Raw genomic sequence first — 8,806 nt, 5'->3', positions numbered from 1 at the left:
CTCTTAGAACAAGGATGAGTTAGCTGGGTGAAGACAGGAATTAAGGTTCAAGAATATTTTGATGCAGAAACATTATATACAAAGCCATAGATGTAAGAGAGGGTGTGAAGCCATAGATGCAGGGGTCTGTCCCTCGCAGACCCTGACCCAACTGACACACAGATATTCTGCTTTGTCAGTCCAGCTAAGTGTCCATGCCACTTACAGACACCAAGGAAGGTTCTATACAGAGTTTGCAGCCATGGCCTCTACTTGCCAGTGAGACTCACATTTATTCAGTAAAGATTAATTGACAAAGGTCATCAGTAAATACACCTGTAGGTAATTAACCTGGTTGCTCCCATCCCAGAGAGAGCCATCATGTACCCGCAGGTGATCAACGGCTGGTTTTAAGACCACATGAATAAACAAGCTAGTTAGATAAACTACTCTTCCTTCCTTTGTACCCACTTTAAGCTATTTACTCAAGGTAAGGATTAGGTTGCCTTCAACCATAACCTTATCCTCAGACTTTTCCAAAAACCTTCAGGCTTTCCAAGAATGTTTGTGGCTATTCTCTATAACTAAAATTTTCCCTACCTGCCTGACTGAATCCCCATACATAGATATAAGAGAGGGTGTGGTGATTTCTGGAAATATAAGTTAATTCTACTGAAAAAGAATGTGAAGTTGATAATAAATGAAATGGCATTGAGGAACTAAGGAGAGATTTGTATTTCATTTTAAGGGCAATTACAAGATTAAAAGAGATGATATAATTTATTTGAGCTTTCAAAAATATTACATTGACTTCCATATGAGAATATGAAATTGAAAATATTAAAACCAAATGTAAAGAGTTTTTCTTGACTAAATCCAGAAGAAGAAAATAATGAAGCTATAAAAATTGAGACAACTAGTAAAATCTGAATATGAACTGTGTACTAGATGACAATAGTCTATCAGTGATAAATTTTCATAACATAATGATTGTATTGTCGTTGTATAAGAGAATGCTCTAGCTCTTAAATACAAATGATGAACTACTTAGGGAAGAAGTGTCATTAAGTCTGCAACTAAATTCTAAATAATTCAGGAGAGAGAGAGACAGAGAGAGAGAATGTACTAAATATTAAAAATTAGTGGATCCAGAAGAGAATGTAAATATCTATTGTACTATCTATTCTTTCAGTTTTCCTGTAGGTTTGAAAATTTTCAAAAGTTCTAAAGGAAAAAAATAAGAAAAAGTGAAAGAATAAGGTGTTCATGTGTTAAATGTTAGAGGATGTTATTCTGGTGATTCAGATATGAAACGATGGCATCTTTCTTTGAGCTGGATACTAAGGAATTAACTCCAGGATTCAGTTTGACATATTCCTTGGCTTCCAACCCTTTTGGATTATTTTTCACTCTTACGGTTTGCTGAAAGCAAAAGTTACTTAAGAGAAGATATATTACCTCTAAACTAAAAGATACTTCTTACAACTAAATTACTATGTCCCCAGCAGAAGAGTCCCAGCTCAAGGTGACTCCATTAGCCTGTCATTTCACTTTACACTGCTATCTTTCCATAGTTGCTATATAGTTATGAAAGATCAAGCTTTTGTTCTCTGGAATATAAGAAAAATAAATGTGGGTCTTGCATGGTGATGGCATAGAGTCATTACTGGTGACTTTATTGTATAAGTTGATCAGTCTTAACATGTGACAAAATTGTTCCTCTCCTGCTGGCAAGTAAGCAGCACTTAGTGAATAAACTTTAGGCATTCAAGAAATCTTTTTTTCTTGAGATGGAGTCTCCCTCTGTAGCCCAGGATGGAGTGCAGTGGCCGGATCTCAGCTCACTGCAAGTTCCGCCTCCCGGGTTTATGCCATTCTCCTGTCTCAGCCTACCGAGTAGCTGGGACTACAGGCACCTGCCACCTCGCCTGGCTAGTTTTTTGTATTTTTTTTTTTTAGTAGAGACGGGGGTTTCACGGTGTTAGCCAGGATAGTCTCGATCTCCTGGCCTTGTGATCTGCCCATCTCAGCCTCCCAAAGTGCTGGGATTACAGGCTTGAGCCACCGCGCCCGGCAAGAAAATTTGATGTGTATCTCCAAACTTGATATAAAGTTGTGTTCAAAGTACCAACAAATTTAGTGTATGGATTTTGTTAATATGCTCTTCACTATATATTTGAACAAGAAATTAATCCATTAATAAGCTAAAAAATGTCCCTTATTACTAGTAAAAAAGATGTTACACGTGCCATCCCAGACTCAAAATTGCAACTGCTAACCTTTTGTGTATATGCATGCCAAGCATGTCCAAAGTACTCATCATCTGAAACAATCTTTATAAAATCTACAAGTTTAAACCAAGGTGCTGCCAATGGGGAAAATAATAACAAACACTCACAATTCATTTTCTACTTGCCAGATGTTCTTCTAAGAGCTTTACTTAAATAAATTAACTTAATACTCACCACTAACCTATGATATTGATACCATTATTATGATCATTATTTTATAGAGAATTAAATTGAGTGTAGAGAGTTTAATGTCGCATAGTAAGTGCTGAAGTCTGACTACAAACCCAGAAAATCTAGCTGCAGATAGACATTAGAAAGAAGCAGATGGATTTGAGAGAGATTCAGGGGTTATAGGGAAAAATCTTGACAATTACATTTCCGAAAATTGTTCCACATATATATTACATTTTAAATGTATCTAAAATGAGACTGCTATTGCTGAACTGTATAATAAGAATCAATACAATAATAATACTCCACAGTGATAGTCCCAATTGTTAAAGATATTCATATGACTTAATAACTGATTTGATGTCTCTTTGATATATTCAATATACTTTGTTCTTATAAGCAAAAGATTCTGTGATGGGTGACCCTTTAATCCCTAACATTACATCAGAAACATACATGTCCCTCATCCTGTGCTTACTTGTCTTGAGCCAGTCAACTTGTTCACTTACTGCTGTAATCCTTCAATGTCAGATCTCGGATCCCTAGCATCTCTTCACAGAGCTTTATTTTAGTGAAAATTCAGACTTTTTAAATATAGGTTTACATACTAATCTTTCTGAGTAGTTTATCATGTTGGATTTTGTCTTTAGATGTGCATATTATACGGCTATTTGCCACTCTTGAATTTCGGGGACATCAAATTTCTATGTTTTATTTTACTATTATTGTCATTATTATTTATTTTTTTGAGATGGAGCTTGCTTTCTTGCCCAGGCTGGAATGCAATGGCATGATCTTGGCTCACTGCAAACTCTGCCTCCCGGGTGCAAGCGATTCTCCTGCCTCAGTCTCCCGAGTAACTGGGATTACAGGTGCCCAACACCACACGTGGCTAATTTTTGTATTTTTAGTAGAGACGGGGTTTCACCATGTTCATCAGGCTGATCTCAAACTCCTGACCTCAAGTGATCTGCCCACCTCAGCCTCCCAAAGTGCTGGGATTACAGGCGTGAGTGACCGCGCCTGGCCAAAATTTCTGTTTTAAATATGAATCTATCGATGTCTGTGTTTTATATGTGAGTAATCCATAAAAGAATGAAAATGAATACTGCTACATTTGTGGAATACTTCTTTTATTTCAGCATCTTTTATTTCTTTTATCTCAGCATCCTCATCATTTTTATTGATCTTTACATTGTACTTAAAAGTATGCAAATCTTAATGTTTTATAAAGTTTATAACACATAATTAAGCTCAACTTAACTAGCATTATGATATTTTAAACTTATCTCCATTTTTAAACTTTTATCACAAATAATCAGAAGAATCTCATAATTCAATGTAATAGTTATTATAGCTTATAAACTAAAAAATAAAAACATAATATTGCTGTAATGATTATCATTTTTATATCAAAAAGGGCAAGACATCCAGCTATGAACATTATGTGTACATTCTGTGCCATGGCAAAGCATAACATAAAATATAAGAACACCAAAAAATAAGCACAGTACACTAGAGAAGAACCTACAAGATTTATCCAAATTTAACGTGTGGAATCAGGTAGAGCACTCCAGAAGAAGTGATAAATATAACTTGAGACCCAAAGCAGCTATGCTTTGGACCAAGGATCCAAGAATAGACAGCATTATTTCATTTGAGTTTTCAAAGAATTGTAAAGAAATAGCATATTCAGTGTCTGTAGAATAGGAAATAAAACCTTCTAATTTAATTGTTAAACTCTTCAACTTATTTAATTTGAATATATGTACAGGTTAGTTCTAAATATTTTAATTGCTAAAAAAATCCTAAGATGAAAAAAGAAAAATTTATGCAAATACTTGCATGTAGTGTCCTAGCAAAAAATAAACATTCATTCATACTAAGCAAGTAGCTTATAACATAGGTTATTTACTTTGTCCAACTGAAACTAGATCAGAGTTTGTTTTCATAAATTCTCTGTACAACGAGTTGTCAGCAATTCTACAGAAACTACAGAAAGGAAAATTTCACTGATTCGGAACTCAACGGTTACAGAAGTTCCCCTTATCAAAAATTTTTATATTCCCCTTTTATAGTAATAGTGAGCTAATACATAAGAAGCCATAACTGTATAAATACATATAAGTACTTATTATAAATAGAACAGAGAAAATTTTAATTTATAGACCGTCACTTCTTCAGGAAAATAATATTTCCAGGGAATCAGAAGTAATCAATGTTTTCTAAAACGGGGCCTTTATTCCTTTAATTCTGTTGTTAATGGTAATAATCGTGAGGGCCAGATGAATTATTACTACTTTTCACAGCCCCTGCACCAGTATACCACCTAATGCAGAAAAAATGGAATGAATTCATCAATTATATTAATTCAAAATAAGTTTCCAATGATGGGTACTAGATTTGCAAACTTTACTGATTTTAAAGGGATATCAAAAGAAGTAACATTTAGAAAATACTATGTAAATTTAAATTCTATAACCTGATGGTGCATTTTTCATTCTGGTACCATAGTTCCTCTGTCTTTTAATTGTTTCTACATTTTTTTTAAGCAACACTAATTTTTTATATATTGTTACATTAGATTCATACTATAAATTTGTATGCACATACACATACATGTGTAACAGTGTAATAATAATACATTCTTCAGCAAATCAAACATCTAAAGATTGCTTTAACAAAACAATTTTATTTAAAATAATTTTTAGTTACAATAAGCATCCTATAGAAATACTGCCTTCTCACTACTGCACGTACTAGTCTTAATTAAAAAAGAAAAAGAAGCATATGTTATAACTAGGTACCTTAAGACTGGACATGTTTTCTAAACTCCTTTTCCTTGAATTCAATTATCCTTATTTTTTAGTCACACTTTTATAAAAATATTCTTTCTTAAAGATGAACCTGATGAGAAACAAATAAGAACAGAATGTCAAAAAAGAACATGGTTAAAATAAGGAAAATAACAGAAATGCTAAAGAATAAAAACATACAAAAAATGTAAGCATATCCTTATTTTTACTACCAACACTTCCACAAAGGATAAATCTTTTCTGAATATGTATACTTTGAAGCTAGGCGGAATGTATCTAGTGATCTTGAGATGAGTGAAACCCACTCACTTGCAATTTTATGATTTGGTGAAAGGCACATTCTTTCTGAATTTTCAAAAAAATCAATAGCACTATTAAAGAATCAATATTTGAAATGTCTGCATTACTGAACTAAATGTAAAAAAATGAAACGTTTAGAGTTAGGTTAAGAAAATAAAATTGAACTTTCACATATTTAAGACAGCAGCACCTCTAATTACCCTAGCATTTTCAATCACCTTTACTTTTAGAGAAGTGTGTCACAATTGTGTTACAGTTGTTATCTAACAGAGTTGAAAAGAGGAATAAAATAATCTTACTAGATTATGTAGCAAAAAGTTCAGCAATGAATATTCCAATCTATAATTCCCAAAATGACATCCTAGAAAGGCATATTGCTGAAGGAAAAGAGAAGAAATTAGAAAGTGTTATAAATGCAAAAAACACCCATGAAGTCAGTGAATACTATATGAACATAAATATTTTTAAAGTCAAATCGATAGGCACCTATAGATAAAATGTGTGTCAGCCTGTTTGTTATACCATTTCCACGAGTACAAAAACTGTTTTTTTCTTTTTCCTTACGTTTCATACCAATGACTGTGAGGTATAATAATGGTAGTCATTTTCAATATGTGTTATGTTATTACTCATCATTAATAAAAACTTTCAACCTGTATATTTGGATATATCTGAATAAGTAAAGAGTCTCCAATATTAACTGCCTCTGGAAAAAAAAATGTATAAGGAATTTAAAACAACTACTATGTAGTAAATTTTAGTATGTCATTGATTCAACTATATTTTTAAAAATATTTGTGAAACTAAATATGTATTTTAAACTATTTCTACCTAGCAAAAGTAAAAAATACTAAATCAGCAAGGAAAAAAAGCAGTTTATCAAAAGTATATTTAGTGCGACTTAAATATTGTGAAGAAAACATTCATAGTTTTGGGTAGCTTTCCATTCTTCCAAAGATTGGGTAGTACTTGTATGTTAAAGAAAAACATATTTCAGTGACAGGTAAGAAGTATATGTAAATATTTAAAGATTTTAGACTTAAGGTTCAATCTAGATGTAGTAAGAATTTACAGTCCTATATTGTACATGAAACAAAAAATGTGTAGAAAAAATAGTTATATAAAATAAAGGTAATTTAAAGTAAATTTAATAATATAAAAATAAATGTTTTAAAGCAAGTAATAACCTAATTAAAATACATTGAACTTACTTTACTTTTGATTGAGATTTTTCATTTTCAAGTACGCAATTTTCTAAGATAGAATATTTTATTTTTTTTCTTACCTTATCAATTTTACCTTTCCTCATAAGATCACAGAGCTTCTGAACACTCTTTTGAAGGATAGACTTCAATTCAACAACAAATAAATTTTTCCAAAAAGTGAATACATGCATCCACAAGAAAATTACAAACTACAAGGGCAATTTAAATACCCCAATTTGTCTAATGTGCCTGTAACTTCAAAAAACGGTATTGCTGTCACAACCTGTTAGAAAGCATGCTTTTGTTTCTAGAAGTAAATTGACTATATGTTTAGTAAAAACTTTGATGACTCGAGAATTCACATATGAGAAGAAATAATAGAATATGGAGTGGTTCCAAGTAATTTACAACTAATATTTTTAATGGGTAGGGATTATCCCTTTCTTATGTTCATGAGAAATCATGCCTGATTACGTTTATTTTCTGTCCACAATTAAGATAAAATAAGTTACAGAAGAAAAATGAGACAGATAACATTGAGTATATGACTTCAGGCAAATAGAAAGTAATAAATACTCCCTCTCTATGGGTTTCTAAAAAGAAATGTAGACACAGTTCAAACCAGAAACAGAACATCAGTTGCTAGTCATGTGAAATCCTATAATTCTGTGTGTGTGTGTATGTGTTTCACATATAACCTGAATTATTAAAATTAAGGATAAGTTCCAAAATAAGTATTTCTCTAAAAGATATATCCTAAAGTAAACTCAAATTAAAAAAAAAAAAACATATGACTTTCACCATAATATTCTAGCTCTTAGCATAAGAGAAATTCAGACAAAATGTCAAATGATAGAGTATAACAAAAAATGCTACCAGCACCTAGACTGATTCTGTATATCTTCTTTCTTTCTGTCATGTATCTTATTTTCTCATACTTACGTCAAAAAATAAAATTATTTTTGCATTGTTCTATTTGAAAACAGAAAGTTTTAACCACTACCTCAAAAATGCTTGTTTAATGAATAATTATTTCTCACGATTCATAAAGAGCTTTACAAAAACAATTGTAGTATAATTTAGTTTCATAATATCTTCTTAGTTCTCTTTAAGCATAAATTCTGTTTCTTTTCAACCTCATACTGGGATAAAATGATTTTTGGGTTGTGAATTACGAAGGAGGACATTTTTAGAATAGCTGAAATATTGCTGGGCAAAGAGAACATCAAATCAAACAGAAGTAATGTCACTAAAATACGTAGCACATGTGCATCAATATATTGCCCTGGTTTACATGACTGAATCTTCCAAAGCACACTCCAGTAACCATGGATTTTTGAATATTAAGTCTGCGAAAACTAATTGCAATTTATTGAATATGTCAGTGAAGCAGAACTTCAGTAAATCAAGTCCAAGTCACTTTTACGGCATTTTCCCCTTCTCTTAAGCAACTGACAGTTTCTTCTTTCAATCAGTGAAAGTTACAAATAGTCCAGGAACTAGCTGCAGTAGAAGAGTAATGGTTGAAAGACCAGATGATCCTGTTTTATGACCCTTGGCACAAAGATTAAACCCTTTGTTTCCAGCAATGCACAATTTCATGCTATTTCAGGGAGCTTGACCCTGAACTGAACTTCTTCAGATTGTTCAGTTCAATCTGAATTTATAAGAGCTAGTGACAGTCTGGAGCATGTAATGAAAAAAAATAATGGAGGGACAGCTGTTTGCTTTCACAATCCTGCCATTGAGGTTGAGAGAGAGGAAAAGCTGTGGGGGCTGGTGGATTCAGAAGGAAATGAGTTGGGATTTAACATTTGCAAAGAGAAATCCTTTTGTTAAGCACTGATTTGAAGTAAATCTCTGGCAATGTTTCTAAGGGTCAGATTTGGGAGTGTTTTCCCTGCAATGCTGAAAGGAACATAACAAATTTTCTAGTAGCTGATTGTATTCTACTAGTTCTGGCATTTGAGTAAATGTTATAGGTTATTTATGTTTTCTAAATCTAATATCATGTGAAACATATAGCAATATTTCTTGAAAGTTA

This window comes from Chlorocebus sabaeus, chromosome 24 (genome assembly GCF_047675955.1).
Source record: "Chlorocebus sabaeus isolate Y175 chromosome 24, mChlSab1.0.hap1, whole genome shotgun sequence".
Lineage (NCBI taxonomy): Eukaryota > Metazoa > Chordata > Mammalia > Primates > Cercopithecidae > Chlorocebus > Chlorocebus sabaeus.
This window is presented reverse-complemented; position numbering follows the sequence as displayed.